The sequence below is a fragment of the Crocodylus siamensis genome, chromosome 1, assembly GCF_052110815.1.
Source record: "Crocodylus siamensis isolate JL-2025a chromosome 1, ASM5211081v1, whole genome shotgun sequence".
Taxonomy (NCBI): domain Eukaryota; kingdom Metazoa; phylum Chordata; order Crocodylia; family Crocodylidae; genus Crocodylus; species Crocodylus siamensis.
The window spans coordinates 300,901,909-300,917,845 of NC_143395.1; the positions used below are offsets into that span (position 1 = coordinate 300,901,909).

Below are 15,937 nucleotides of genomic sequence, written 5' to 3' on the forward strand. Positions count from 1 at the left end.
ACCTAATTTTCCCAGAAGGCACAGATCTTAAAAAAGAAGCACAGACTCTTTTATACTGTGTCATAAAAACGGATACACACTTAAATATAATCATGTTAAAGACAGATGAACTAATTCAGTTAAAATAAACACATCCTTTCCCTCCCCTCCCTGCCAAAGTTTCAGCCAAAGCTTAAACTAAATCCTAATCTAACCTTTACTAAATTTGGAAAAAAATTAACTTCCCTTCAGTCTTCTGCTATTTTTCTTTTTCTGACCTTCTGTATTTCTAAATTTCAATCAAAACAAAGAATGGGAGAAGCTAGGCCAAAAGAAGTTGGCTTTGCAATATTTCTGGCCCAAATGGAAGCAGGAAATGCTAAACATCTTGTGTGGAAGGCTATTCTCATGAGGTTTATAGCCTATTTTTTTTCCAGCAAAAGCAGTGAGGTTCCAAACATATGGGCATATATCCTGACCAAACCTCGTTTGAGCTTCATCCAGAACTAAATCATACCCACATTGCATTGAGGAACAATGTGACCTACCAAGGCAAAATCCTGGTTCCTCTTTATTCAGATGAGGGAGTACAACAGCACAGTTCAAAACTGTTAGAATAATGTCACAGAGTTAAGCAGGGAAAAGTCAGGGACAACCCCAGTTAAGATTGTTCCTCCACAAACTTAAGTCGACCCTCTTTGTGAGTGGGCATTCCCAGGCAGTATGATGGTAGGTCTCCAATGCAATCTTAAGCAACATTGGATATTACCAGGCATGGTATCATACTGGCAAAAAACTCTATGTGGGCTACCTCTGTGAGAAGTTGAGTAAATATTTCGGTAATCATCTGGCACAAAGCTTCATTCTGCTCCACCCAGATTGCTACCAGTTCCCAAGTGAAAAGGTTTAAAACGAACTCAGGAATATTTAGTCAGTGCCTACAGTGTTGACCTGTTATGAGAGCAGTACTAAGCCTAATAAGCTCAGCCTCTCATTTTGTTAGTAAGAGTACAAGAGGCTTAAGGAGCAGAAGTGCCTTGTTAGGTTCACCAGTGTACAAGGGGACCATGTTTTGCTATAGGTCTCAAAAACATGCCATATGCACACAAATGGGAAATACAAACCTACTCTTTTCCTCTTCCATGTTGAGGTGATGGGTGGAAGTTTAGTTCCCCTTTACATATCTATCATTTTTCTAGCCATCTGTATGGCCATTTTCGGCACCTTCTTTTACAAAAACTCAGAATGTGTAAACCCATGTGCATAGGCTACATGTACAAGCTCTGGAGAAGATGGCAGAAAGTTTGAGAAGCCCTCCCATATTTCTTTCTCAATAGCTGAGTGGTTAGGGCACTTTTCCAGGAAATGAGACTGGGGTCCTAAGCCACCTCACCCAAGTAGGGTTTCAACCTACATCTCTCTGACTATACTGCATAGTACTTTAAGCACTGTGCCACTGATTAGGAAGTTGAGAGACCCTGCCTGTGGTGCTCCATTTGAAGCTAAGCTCCTGTACTTTGTATTTAATAGATATTGGATAAAATAGATTGAGAGGTTCCTACCCTACTGGGAGCAAAAGTTTGAAGGTAGAATGCAGGACCTGTTTCCATCTGGGTCAATATCCATTTCACCAGACCTCACACACCCTGAATTGTTCTCCTCCTTCTCCTGTCTGTTCAGGGGCCCAACATCCAAAGGCATACCAAACTCTGGACTGACCTATAGTTTGGTGTTTAGAGCACTGTGCTACAAGGTTGTAGAGACAAATACTGAAATTCCCTCTGGGTAAGGGAGGCCTGTCACCCAGGTCTCCAGCTTCCTGGGTAAGTGTCCTAAAACATGGGAGGGCCCCTGTAACAGCGTGGTCTGTCCCTTTGACTAAGGATGGAAATAATACATAAACTGGTATACGTGATAGGAAACCAGTTCAGATCTGTAACACAACAGAAGTTCAATACACATAAGCCACTTTCAAAATTACCAAAAATTAATTTAAGATAAACCTGGATGGATGTACAATCAGACTTAACTGATTTAGATTAAATTGGTTTATTGAATCTCTGTCCCAGATCCATAGGCAGCAAAAGGCCGGGGCTAATGGGGCTCAGACCTTCCTTTCTGCCCCATACATGAGGCAGTGGGCAGGGCATCAGAGCAGACCAACCATAGGCTATGAGCAGCTGCAGCAGGGGTGGGGAGGGGTGCAGACGCAGCCAGGATCTCAGCCTGATGTGTAAATCATGACCCAGCACTGCAGATAAGTCTATTCTGTGACAGGAAAGGGGCAGGGGCAGATCAAGGCCCCTGCGGTGAAGGAGAGAGAGGGAAAGAGGCAGAGACCAGGGCAGGGGCAGGGGCTGGGATGATTGGGACCCTGGCTGGGCTGGATCATGGGACAGTCAAAGCCAGGGTGGATCATCCAGGGGTGTGGGGAACTTCTGCTGCTGTGTGCACACAGCAACAGCCCAGGGGGCACAAGCTCCCCAATCTGTGCATGGGGCAGAGGTGGGCTACTGTTGAGCACTGGGTTCTGTGCCCCACTGCTGCTGCCTCCAGAGCTGCATAATGCCATGTGCCTGCCACTGTTAGGCTGCACCATGAACCCTGCCAGCCTGACAGTGGGGACACACATGGCATCATGCAGCTCCAGAGACAGTGGCAGCGGAGTGCAGAGCCCAGCATGTAGTGGGCAGCCTGCCTCCACCCTGGGCACAGAACAGAGGGGCACATGTCCCTCTGGCCTCCACCAGGATGCGCATAGTGGTGGGAGCCCCCACCCCATGCCTGCATCTGCACAAGCTACATGGGATCCAATTGTCCCATGACCCAGCCTGGCTGGGGCCCCATTCATCCCAGCCCCTGCCTCTGCTCTACTCCCTCCTTCACCATAGGGGCGTCCACCTCCCCCCACCCCTTCCCCCATAGACTTACCCGCTGAAAGGGAGGAGTGCATGCATGGTCATACATGTACATGCTCAGCCCTCCCCAAATAATTTTTTCTCCCTCTGCCTATGCCCAAATCCCCTCCAGTTTCAAGTTAACTCACAGTCCCCCAGCATCCCAGGATACTTTGCACCTCCATTGCAAGCTGCCCCCACCCCAGTCTGCTCCAGCTGAGCATAGAGGCATGCTATAGTGCCCCCCAGCTCCTGACCTGGGCCACTGCAGGCATGTGTCTGCATTTCCAGAATCAAAGGTGAATGTCTGTTGCTTATCAATTCAATCTACACAATTTAGACTAACCTGCAAAGATTGAATTGATTTAACCTCAGGCTTTTTGACTGTCTGTACTTAGCGTTTAAGAGGAAACAGTCAGCCCTGTTGAGAAAGCCAAGCTGTGAAGCATTTGGATAATGTAGCAGTGTCCCACTTGGCATGAACGACGCGTGCCCCTGGCAGCTGGGGCGGCACAGCAGTGGTGGCAGCCAGTGGGGATCATGGACTGCCTGCAGATGCCACCAGCAGTGGCTGTGGCAGGGTGGTGAGTAGTGACCGCCCACAGGCGCTGCCAACAGTGTTGGCGGTGCCTTTTTGTAGGGGGTGCACTGCCATGCTCAGGGGGTACATGTGTACCCACATGCACCCCCTACATATCACCCCTGCCACTTGGAGCTTAAAACTGAAAAGGGAGGAGCAGATAAGGTACAATGTTTGAGAGAGCAATTTGCAAGAGAGAAGGAAGCAGGCTGCGATTTGAACTGCTTGCTACACCAAGGCGCTACTGTTGTGCTGGGGCCAGAGCAAAAGGAGGTTCCCCTCCCAGTGTCTGGGACATAACAGTGGGAATTTTTTTCTTGGGTTTTGTTTGTTTCTTTTTTGTTGAAAAGAATATGTTTCATTTGAAAGGAGTGACTGAGGAGCTCTTCAGGAATCAAAACCTGCCTAAAGGAGCCAGTAGGCTAGAAAACATATTTATAGCCCTCCTCTTCCTTCAGACTCCATCACTGGCTGGCTGTGTATTTTTGGCCACCTACTTTCTGGGGATTTAAAACACCAGTATACATACATAATGGATGTACATAGTCAGGGCCATCCCTGGAGGGGGTGAATCAGGGCAGCTGCCCTGGGCCCCATGGTTTGGGGGGCCCCGCAGAGCCAACCTGGCCTTGCGTCCAGCTGCTTGCCACCCACAGCTCCCTGCCACCACCGCCTCTACGTCCAGGCCCCACACAAGCTGATTTGCCCTAGGCCCCACACCCTGCTATGGTCATCTCTGTACATAGTGCAGCCTACTGCACATGATCAGTCTATGTGTGCATGCTTACGCATCCATCCTGCTAGAGAAATACAATCACTATCTGCACATAAGTGGCATTTTCTTATTTATGTGTCTAAAACCTGCTATTTAGACATTCAGAGGAAACAGAATTTTATGTAATGAGGGTACAAGAAAAGAATAGTCTCTGCTCTGAAGGAAAGCAAGTATCATAGTTTTTACCAGCCACTGAACAGGAGTGCTGAAAGTTTTCAGGCCATTTATAGATGTCATGTTTTTTTAGGTTTAATCTGAACTAAAACAGTCACTATATACACATGGACACCTGAAGTCTAAATGAAAGTTGACTCCAGTCTGAATTAACTAATCCTCGCTGAATGAGGATTAAAGTTAACACAAACTAGGGCAGTCCGAACTAGGCAATTTAAACTGTATTAATTAGTACGTAAACACAGCATTGCTTTTAGGAAAAAGAGGCCATAGGAATTTGGCAGATGAGCACTGCAAATATCAAGCAAGGGAAAGTCAGTTGGGTTTCTGCAACACAACAGAGGCTATCAGGCACCTTTACAAAATCAAATGTGCCAACAACACCTTACCATGACTAAGTATCAGTATTCTGACTAAGCCCGCAGCCCTGCCTAAGCACAAGGGCCATTGGTCTGTGAAGAAGAGGGCAAACCTCCTTCCTCCCTCCCCACAACACATTGGCTGAGATGGTCATAAACACTCAACTCAATTGCACACATTAGGGCTTCTGGAACAACACTTTAGATAGGTTTGCAATAAGGTAGCAGTGCCTAAACAGGCTTATTATCATTTCCTAATTAATTCTAACCCAAGTGCTAAGCACATAAGCCCACACACAGAGGCTGTGAATTGGGTCTGTTAAGAAGCTGATGGTCAAAGATCACTCGAATAGAAATTTGATTCAAACTGTTAACATGTTGATCAGTTAATATGGTTTAGAAAATAGTGAGCATGTCTAGAAATGGCCTTAATGTCCACTCAACTCTTCTGCCAACGTGAAGCAGCTGGACACAATCTGGCCTCTACCTTTGGAAAGGTAAAAAAAAAAAAGCCTTGTTACTGTATGTAAGACTTGATATATGCTGAGTTGCTGGGATACTTTAGTGACCCTTTTCATTCTTTCTCAATTTTCTAACAGTGTGGGACTTTGTGCCACAGCATCTAAAGAGCAGAAAATGCATCTCAGAGAGGGGGTAGAAAGAAAAAGCTACCACAGATCCTGCTGTGGGAACTCCAACAGGTTGAACAGGTGAAATGGACTTGTCAAACATCAGAATTAGTGAGGTGTGAGTCAGGGGAGGATTTGGCCTACTGAATAAGGCAATACAAAATGAAACAGAACAAAAATCCCATACAATTTAGGCAAAGAGCCCACAATTTTCAATAACATAAAATCCTCAAATTAGATTTTCTTTTCCTGAAAGAATATACTTCCCTTTCAGCACTTAAAAAGGGTAAAATAAAAAATCACATTCACCTTTGCCTTAATGAAAGGCGTCAACATATAACTCCATGAAAAAGCTCATCATGACACCTGCTACTTACAATTATGGGCCAGGGCTTTAGCTGGTGTAAATCATCTGCTGAGGATTGGTCCCTATATGCTGTTTCTTGAAAACACCTCTTCTTTCATTTTTCTTGCAATATGCAGCTGGTTTAAGGTAACTTTTCCATTTCCAGCATATGGAGCTGAATGATTATGACTATTTGAATTTATTTTAAATTATAGCATATTGAACAGCAAAATAAAGTTAATGCGTTACTATGATTTGGCTTCCTCCTGGTTATTATTATTGATTTAAATGAGTAGCTTCAGCTCTCATAATTAATGTTTATTTAATGAATATATTTTTGTATTTGAGAGATACCCTTGGTTTAGAGATCACATCTTCGTCTGAAAACTGTTTCCCTGCTGCTGTTGTAAGTAATAAGAAATTACTAGAAATAAGAGAGATTGGCAAAAATATTTTTTTATTTTGTTCATTTTCTTCTCTTTCTGCATTTGGTAGCATTTTTTTGTGCATAGCCATTTTGCCACTTCTCTCCTATAATCAACTAAGTGAGACTATTTCCCCCTGCTGTTTGTGTGGATCCGTCACACAGCAGCTAGGTACATAAATATATTTTTAAAGTAGAAAATGTGACAGTGAAGCCAACAGCATCAAAAGATTCAGGGCAAGGTATCGAAACTACTCTCAACTTTTTTTAAACTGAACATATTTCATATTTATGGTGTCCCTTTCACATAAATAATGAGGTAATGAAATAAGTATGAAATTGCAAGAAACATAAAAAGAATTTTATATTTAAAATACCATCTGTGTAACACTCAGCCTAACAATGAAATCATTTCAGAGCCAAAATACCATATTATGCTTCCAGAACAAGTTTTGGATGAGTTATAAGCACCTAGATTGTACAATGAGATAATGTCTGAGTTCAAATGAAGAATGAACACCTGGGTTCAAATTTGGCTTAGATCACAAAGGCAATGAATAGCATATGTGATTTAAACTAATCCCAGTTAAGTTTTTTTTTTCCCCTACATCACAAAAACATCGCATATTTTGGTGCAGCTACCAATTTCTTCTAATTGGTAATCTAAATATGAAGACAAGTGTTTTTTGCAGGTCAGAGTTACAGCATGCTACAATAAATATTGGATATATTTTGTACTTAATTTTGCACAACTGCAATTGACCGTAAAAGGGCTTTTGCCCAATTAAGGAACTCCAAATTTTTCCCCAGGCATGAAAGACCATATTGTAGTGTGCATGCAGCAAAACAACGTTGTCTTCTAACTTCCTATAATTAAAAAATTATCAGCAGAACCCAGTCTTTGGGTATGGATCCCAAAGCACAGGATTCTCTGGTCTCAAAGTGTTAATAGCTGTGCGATCACATAACTGCAAATCCCAAACTCACAAAATTCAGGAATAAAATCCTCATCTAAGGGGAAGCCTCATAGTAGAACTCTACTGAAGCCAGTGAACGTATGTTGATTCATAGTAGCAGAGGATATGTCCACTGTATATTCATTTAAATTGTTCTCAGCAGTTGCTCCTCAGGCCTAGGGCCCCCTCCCAGTTGAGGCCTGTCAGAGCCTGAGCCTAGACATCTTTCAGGCATGCTGTAAGACCTTTCTATTTGGATACAGGGATATAGGTTGTAGCCGTGTTGGTCTAAGGACATGGGCAGACAAGATTCTTTGGGTGAATCTGATATCTTTTATTAAACCAACTTAAATAGTTGGAAAAAATTTTTTAGCAGGCTTTCAGGTTTAAAAACCCTTTGTCAGCCTGAGGAATTCTTGGCAGTTGGTGTGTGCTCTTCCTATTTGGATAGGCATTTAGCAAAAAAAGCTAAGATGGGATATTATTCAGGGGTGGCTCTGTTTTCTGTTTATACTCTAGTTATCTTTAAAGTTGTTTTGTTCTCTTGTCCATTCTCCTGTTTTATAAGTTATTCTGTTCTTTTATTGTAAGTTATTGTAAGTCATAAGGCAAGGTAGATCTATACACTAAATAAGATCATTTCTATATCTTAGATATAGAGCTTAGTTAGTCTATAAGGCTAGAGACAGACATTCAAAAAGCCTGAGCCTGAAATGATTCAATCTTTGCAGGTTAGTCTAACCTAGCTAGGCTGAACCAATTTGTAACAACACAGGCATTCCCTCTGGACTGAGAAAATGCAGGCACATGCCTGCACTGACTTATGCTAGAAGTTGGGGTGTGCTAGAGCATTCCTCCCTTCCCTTCCACAGTACTGAGCTGAGGGGGGCATGGCCAGGCCCTGGCAGGACACCCTGATTAAGGAGGCATTCCCCTCCACCACCTTCTGACCAGCCCAGCAAGGAATTGATACCACAGTGTTTATCACCCCTAACTCAGTGTTTAACACCCCATTAAGAAAACAACAGAGGGACATTATCAGCTACCTGTTGATTCTGCCTTTGTCCCATCTGCCACAGGACTGTAGCCAGCATGTAGTCTGCTAGCTAATGCTGAGAAGTGTCTGTGTAAGGCACAGGGGATGGGGCAATCCCTACTTAGCATGGAGTGGGGAGGGGAGGTGGAAGCAGGGGGAAGCCAGGCAGATGTCTGCTATCTCTGCCAAGCTCTAGCCAGGGAATAGGAGGGAGGGGCCAGACCTGCTGTGGAGCAGAGAGCTCCACCCAGCCCAGAGAGCATGCCAGGATGCTGGGGGAGTCTGGTTTAACTTAAACCAGCAAGGGGTCTGAGACAGACATTAGATAAACCAGTTTGAGCCAAATCAGTTAAGTCTGATACTACATTCAACCAGGTTTATCTCAAATCAGTTTCAGCCATTTTCAAACTGGTTTATGTGCAATGAACAGCTGTTTGGTTACAAGTTTAAACCAGTTTCTGATCACTTAAACCCTGAGTCTTTTAGGAAGGGCACCAAATAAATTGGGGAGAGAAGGAGAAAGTGAGAGAACAGGAGGAAGGAAGGGAGGGATATGTCTGGCCCTCACTGCACAGAGCCTGCCTTCAACTTCAGCCATAGTCTAAAGCTGCTGTATGTACAGATCTCTCACTGATTTAAATGGGAGTTGTGCCCACAGAACAGCTCCAGATTCAGGTCCATATCTATTGTTCTCTTCTTAAAAACTGAAAGTTAAAAAAAATGAGATACCCATGGTGATGTTCACACATAATGGATTCCATCACAGGTGACACTGAAGCATCATTTGGAGAAACAGGGCTTATGAAATCCACAGAAGCAAGGCTGGAGAAACTGGTAAAAGCCTATAAGGAAATAAAGAGATAATTAGGGTTCAATGAGAAGTATAACATAAAGTAGTCAGTTTTGTAGTTTAATAAAGCCATGCTCAGATGGAATTTATTGACATTATACCAGGGAGGCCACACTGAATTTTCTTCTAGTGGTAAAGTTCCCCCCTATATTTTGCTTAAAGATTGAATCATTAGAACATTAAGTCTAAAAAGTTAAAGTACTGTTTAATAAACAAACTGAAGTGCTGTATGCTGTATCATATGAAGGAGGTACGAGCCAACTGAGAGAGACATTCAGAGGCAATCAAAGGGGATCTGAGCTTAACTAAGCTTTCACATGACAGTCTGGATCATTTCGGATCTCTTCCAATGGAGATAAAATGGCATCAAAAGCAGAAAGGCTTTTTATTTTCTTCCAAGGATGAAAACACAACATCATTAGTCAAATTTACTCTGAACTTCCGCCTCCTCATGTTGATTTGTTCTCAGGTTGAGTAAACATATCTTTCCATAAAGGTAAATAAATGTAAAAGCCTATCAGTAACTTAATTGCTTAACGAATGATGCCGTGTAGGCTGTAACACTGCTTGACTATAGTGTTGAAGTTAATGACCTCTCAAAAACACCTATTATATATCTTGGCAATAAAAATCTATTCTCAGTTGAAACTTTACTTATAAAATTTCAACCCAGTGTAATTATTTTTCTTAGATCTTGGAGGGGGTTGGGGGAGAAATCACCTTCAGCTGTTTTTAAGATGTATAAATAGAAAATGATATATATTACTTTAAAATGCTTTCTCTTACCACTCCAGAGAAAAACAAAATTTGACAAATAGGTTGAGTCCATAATAAGGCTGAATTGTATTTGATCTATTGGAAACACCCTAAAATAAAAATAGCAAAGGGACCAAAATGAAAAAATATCACAGTGATTTTTAGTCTGTAGATGTCAGGTGACAATTCTAATCTCCCATGCATATAGCACAGGCCTAGCTACATCTGGAAACATGCATTCTACTGTCCTTGCACACCTATCCCCTTGAATTGAGGGGACCCAAGGGAGAAGGCAGTTGTTCCTTTTAAAATAAAGTAGTTTAATAGAGGTGTATTTGAAAACAGCTCTCTGGTGAGAGGATGAGGTGGAGAGGAGGAGTGCATGCCATGCATCTGAGATTAAAATCTGGCTCCTGGTGGGCATACAGATAGAGTGCATGGCTGCCAGACTGACACGGTAGATCAGGCATTAGGAAAAGCTATCCAATTAAAAGAACACGAAGTGATGCAGTAGGTCAGCTCATCTTTACAACCTATCAAGTAAATGATCATCTTCTTCGAAAAGAGTTCTATATTTTGACCATAAACATCCAAGCTACTAAGATGCGAGACAGGTTTAAAAATATGTGCTACTAGGATGCAAGACAGGTTTAGAAATAGTAGCTTAATATTTATTATTAATAACAGCAATAATGACTACTCATAGAGCTTAATACTTATATACCACCAAGGGATATAACATGAATTCCCCTATCAGCTTTTCTCAGCCCAAATGCAAGAGACAAAGATTGATTTAGTATTGCTACTGCCCATTGTGCTGGAGAGTTTGGCCAGAGTTGTGCTCAATCAGTTAGCAATGGGGAGAGCATAACCTGGTCAGCCAAATTTGCCTCACCTGCTGTCACCAAAGCCTCAAACCTTCCAGAGGTGATCATCCCTGATGGTATCACTCAGAGGTTTTATTGTCAGGCCTTGTTTTCAGCGCTGTGCATGAATTAAGAATGTAGTATCAGATGATGGGATGAGAGCTTTCAGCCTGTTGTCAGATACATGGATCTTTAGACACCCTGGACTTAAACTAGATTCAAAACCTGCCTACACATTTGTCTTCCCTCTATCATTTGCCCAAGCTAAACCTAAATTTGTGCATGCAATTTTGGGAATTACATACATTGTGCATAAAGAAAATGCTTTTGTGTAAATGGTGTGCTTTCTGTACCCTCGATGTGTAAATGTCTAACAATAAAATAAAATCTTTGACAAATCTTACCTTGGAGATAAGCAACATTTTATTTCGGAAAAAAAATGCATTTACAGCCAAATGACATGCAGAAGTCCTTTGGAATGACTTTTGCTTTAAGTAAGATTGTTAGCACCCAGATACCATAGTGATGGGTGCAAAAAGATTAGGTCACATTAGGTTAAATTCAATTATATACACAGAAATTGAAAATTATATTCATATGACCAAAAGAGACTATCAGTTTTACTTTAAATTCTCTGCCTTGATCTGTTTAAAACATGACCTATAACATTAATTAAAACATGGCTTCCTAGGTTATTTCAAGTACTACACTACACTGGTAGAAGTGGGCCAAATATTTTTTATTTCTCAACACATTATCTGACATAAAATAAGCTGGTACATCCTGTTCATCTGCTGAATTAAATGCATCAGCTGCATCACAATCTACATATTTATTCACCGATTTCTAGCTTGTTCTCACATATCTCTTAGAAAGGAATCGAGAAAGCAAATACTGACGTATTTTAATTAGCAGTCAGGGATACATTTCTATGAAACAGCATGAAATGTTTGCCCCTCAACAAATCAGCTGATCATCTGCTGACCATGTAGATTTAAATATGAACACACTGAAATGGATATATGTACTACTCAGCTGGAGAGATGTGTACATAGCTCAAAATGCTCTTGTTTTGGTATATTCAGTACCCAGACATGCAATATCATATAAGTAGAATTTATATCAGTACACATTTCATTGCTGATTTCACGTATGGGGCTGGAGAAACTTTCCTCCTAATATGGTGATGGCACATGAACTATTTAAATGACTCCTTATTCTGATCCTTATAAATATGCACCAGATGTATCTTTTGTAAATGTTATGTTTTTCAACATCTCAGCATTTGTGAGCAGTTGAAAGCTATGTCAGCCATGCTTTAATGGGGCATAAAAGTGTTCTGCATTCAAAGAAAAGGCACACCATTGTAATAGGCAAAATTACAAGTGCTGTCAATAGCTACATTTTCACTTTATTGATTTTCACTGGGTAATATGGTGCTTTGATTTCATGTGTGTGTGTTTTTCAATATAGATACACATACATACACACACATTATATGTGTGTGTGTATCTATATTTACAGATATAAACACACACATATATTTACTACACACACATGTGCATGTTACACTGAATTAAGTGAAAATATCTAGATACAAAGTAATAGTAATGGGAAATTAACTGATTCCAAGCAGTGTATGTATAAATATGCAGTAATGACTTTACAGTTAAGTGATCATATAGGTGTCCCAAGATCACAGTATAAGTTGAAGCTACCAAGGTTAGCTTTGTCATGCAAATCTGATTTTTTTTTCATTATGCTGGGAACAGAATATATTTTAATACTCATCCACCCTGCTGCCCTCTGCAGAATGGAATTAGAACTATTCAACTCTACATCATAGACCCAATATTGATCACATATACAACTACATCATATCTCCTGTAGTTTAAGTGGCAGGAGATGATCTGACTTGCCTACCTGCATGAAGTTCAAAATAATTATGCTGTGCAGCACAGTGAAAAACCAGGTTATCATCTAACTGGTACAATATATAAGCAGCTCATTTGGGGCTCTATCTTCCTATACACACACAAAACCATGGGGAAAAGGAGCACCCGATTTACCTATTTTGTAACATTTAAGGGGGAAAGGTTCTCAAGTTTTATTTTAGCATGTGTTTTTTGTGGGTGAATAAAAGGAAGGAAGAGATTTTAATCAGTAGTTTTCCTACTTCCAATAGGTGCACTTTAGGAAAAAAGTAACTAAGCTATTGGAAGAGCAAAGGATTCAGTCAGGTCTTTGCATGGACTGAGTATCTGTAGGCACCAGCAGTGCAAACCTGTAGCCACTCTCAGTCCATACATGTTTGTCTGCTTTGGCTCTGCACTGGTCCTGGCCCTTTTTTTATTTAATAGTGACATCATACCATGACAAGCTGATGATTTGATAATGGCTTGCCTCTCCACCCGGACACCACTAGTGGTATCTGCCTCTCAGTGACCCCTCACAGAGCACTCTTTAGACAGAGTTAGTGCAGTTTTAAGCAGTAATATCTTAGGGTGTTTGTACATGTGCTTTGGGAGTTGGGGGGGAAGAGAGAGGGAGGGGGGCACTGTAATTAGAGCAGCTCCAAGACATCTCATGTATCAGCGTCCCCATGCTTCAAAATGGCATTGGGCCACTTTATCCAAACCTCACCAAACAAGCTTTATAAAAAATGCCCCCACCACCATTTTGAAGTGCAGGGACACTTATACATGAGATGCAGGAGGTGCTGGAATGTGGCAATTGTCATGCTCCAGCAGACTCGATTCCAACATGAGTCTGTTCCAACATGCTGGAATTACAGAGCATCAGAGCAGCCTCCCTGTTCATGTATAGGCACCCTTAGAAGTTCTTCTGCCTCAAGTGTGTCTTTCCCCTTTTTCCCAGACCACCTCCTTAAGTTTCTTTGGCAGTCCTGCAGAAATTGTGCTGGAGAGCTGGAGATCACTGTGTGAGAAATGGTGAGAAATACTGCTATATGCTTCATTCCATCTTTGTGGGCACTCAAACAAAGGTTCCTTAGGATTACCATGATACTCTTCTTGTTGGGCCAGGTAGTAGAAAGGACAAAAGATAATAGTGTCATCAATCTGATTATAAGCATTTATCATTTCATTTAAGCATTTGCATGCTGACTATAACTCAAAAAAAAAAAGGAAAGGCCTCTAAAGCGTTACATACACATCATTATTTGAACATTATTCTTGCCATTTTCATGTTAGAACTATGCTACGCATTTTGGAAATGATCTAGATTTAACACCCTACTAATATTACTAGTCCCATGTCAATGAACCTGTGACTGAAAATATGAGTGGACAACTGACCTTAAAAATAATCAATAAAAAAAATCTTCATATCTAATGGAAGAATCTAATGCACTCAAGGTTATGTGAAACTGTAGAAACAGACACTGCAGTACTGTACCTTACAACAAATGTCAATTTTTTTAGCTATATTTTAATTATATTTTTATATTTGATGTTAAAATTGAAAAAGTATATCTTATTAAACACAACACTTGGCTTTGCTATTTTAATAAAAGAAAAGTTGTTAAGGAAAAGAAACGCAAAACTACTGATTCTTTTCCTTATGATGTTCAAATGAGTCTTTCATGTTGTATCTTATACTTCATTTTTTAGCATTTTCAGGCAAAAAGAAGATATCAAAACTTAGTAAATAATCAAAGACTTCCTCAGTTTTTCTAAACTGTCATGCTACTTATCTTGTAATAACTGATCTCTTAGGTAGCATAAGCTATTTAATTGCTACTGAAGATTATTTGAATGGAAAAAGAGACAACACTCGCTTACCCTTCAAAAAAGACAAAACTATATTCTTCAAACAGACACACAGACAGATTTTGATCTCTTATACACAGGCACAAGTGCAAAAGCTAATTTTACTAGATGTGATAGGAGCTTCATATCTAAGATTACACCCTGGCCCACCAATTGTACATGCTATACTTAAAATGGCTTAATTTGGAAAGAAATCCTGTTACTGATTAATCCATTCTGTGTAGTCTCTAGCTATTGAAAATAACCAGCTTTTTATTTTATTTGTAAAAAGCAGCTATGCATGCACAATAGTTATATTTTAAAAGGAGTTTTGGAAGGTTCTCAAAGTGCATATGCATGTATCCCTACTGACATGATAGACTGTAATGGTTGAGGTCTGTCATGTCAACCATCTGCATATTAAACAGTCCCTAAGTACACATTGACACAGCAGACCCTAATAGCTCTGAAGCCGTAACAATCTATTGAGTCAATAATACGCATGTTAAAGAGCATCTCATATACTTCCATCAATATCTTTTATCTTTTAGTTAATTTGTTTCTTCTTTTTATATGTATATTCAGGGTTAAGGCTATAAGAACCTTTATCCTTAACATGCTGTCACAGATGTGAAATGTATGATAGAGAAGCACTCAATAGTAGAACCCATCTGAAGCAGGCCATTTCTTTATATGGTTACAGTAATATTGCACAGTCACCATATACTTTCAGGTTTGTAACTGTTCAAGATGGTGCAGGGGAGGGAGCTGGTGGGCTGAAGTGGAGGAATATATTCTGTTCTGGAGGTTCTGATCCAAACCCCACTAAAGTCTACAGAAAGACCCCTGTTAACATTATGGGGTTGAATGAAGGCCAGTGTGAAACTACTTATTTCCTTATAATTAAATGGAATAGGTCACCAGAGGAGGATGAAACTGTATTTACTGATGGTTTTATCCATGAAAAAACTAAAAAACAAGGAAAAAGGTGTCAAAAATATACCCCACCTTTTGGTTAAACTGAAATAAAGTCTGATACCACATCTTTAATTCAAGTTTGTATGAACCTAAAAAGGTTTATACTGCAACAGAAGGAAACTAATATTAACCACAAAAATGGCAACTTGATCTCCATAATAAGCAAGGAGAAAAATATTACTTGCCACTTCTTCATGCTTAAGTTGTGGTAACATAGCTGTCTAGGTCTTATTATAAAATCTTCCCTTCTTTTGTATTTCTGAAGTTTCCCTTTTTCTGCTTTCTTTTATAGTAATAGAATAATAACAATAACAGCAATAACAACATCTAGCACTTTACAAGAATGGTATATTTGAAAGGGAAGAAGAGATGCAGGGGGGTTACATGACTTTGTAGGAATGGCAGAAGAAATAGGCTGATTTTTCTCTCACTTCCAGTAAATTTACATGGTACAACTATAGAGATTTTGGTGGAGTTATTCCTGACTTATATCCATGTAAGCAGAACAAAATTAGATCCACTTTCTCTACTCCCTTTTCTTTTTCTTCCGTTCAAAGATCATT

The 15,937-nt window shown here is 40.4% G+C and overlaps 1 long non-coding RNA gene across 1 annotated transcript in view; it reads right to left on the minus strand.

Annotated features, from left to right (window-relative positions):
* The window catches only part of LOC149874695 (uncharacterized), a 27,255-nt gene continuing 11,318 nt past the window's right edge, over window positions 1–15,937 (minus strand). The window contains exons 2-3 of the long non-coding RNA XR_016438392.1: window positions 8,885–8,997; window positions 1–26 (exon numbers count right to left, since the gene is read on the minus strand). This is a non-coding gene — a long non-coding RNA (uncharacterized LOC149874695). The remainder of the gene's footprint in view (window positions 27–8,884; window positions 8,998–15,937) is intronic.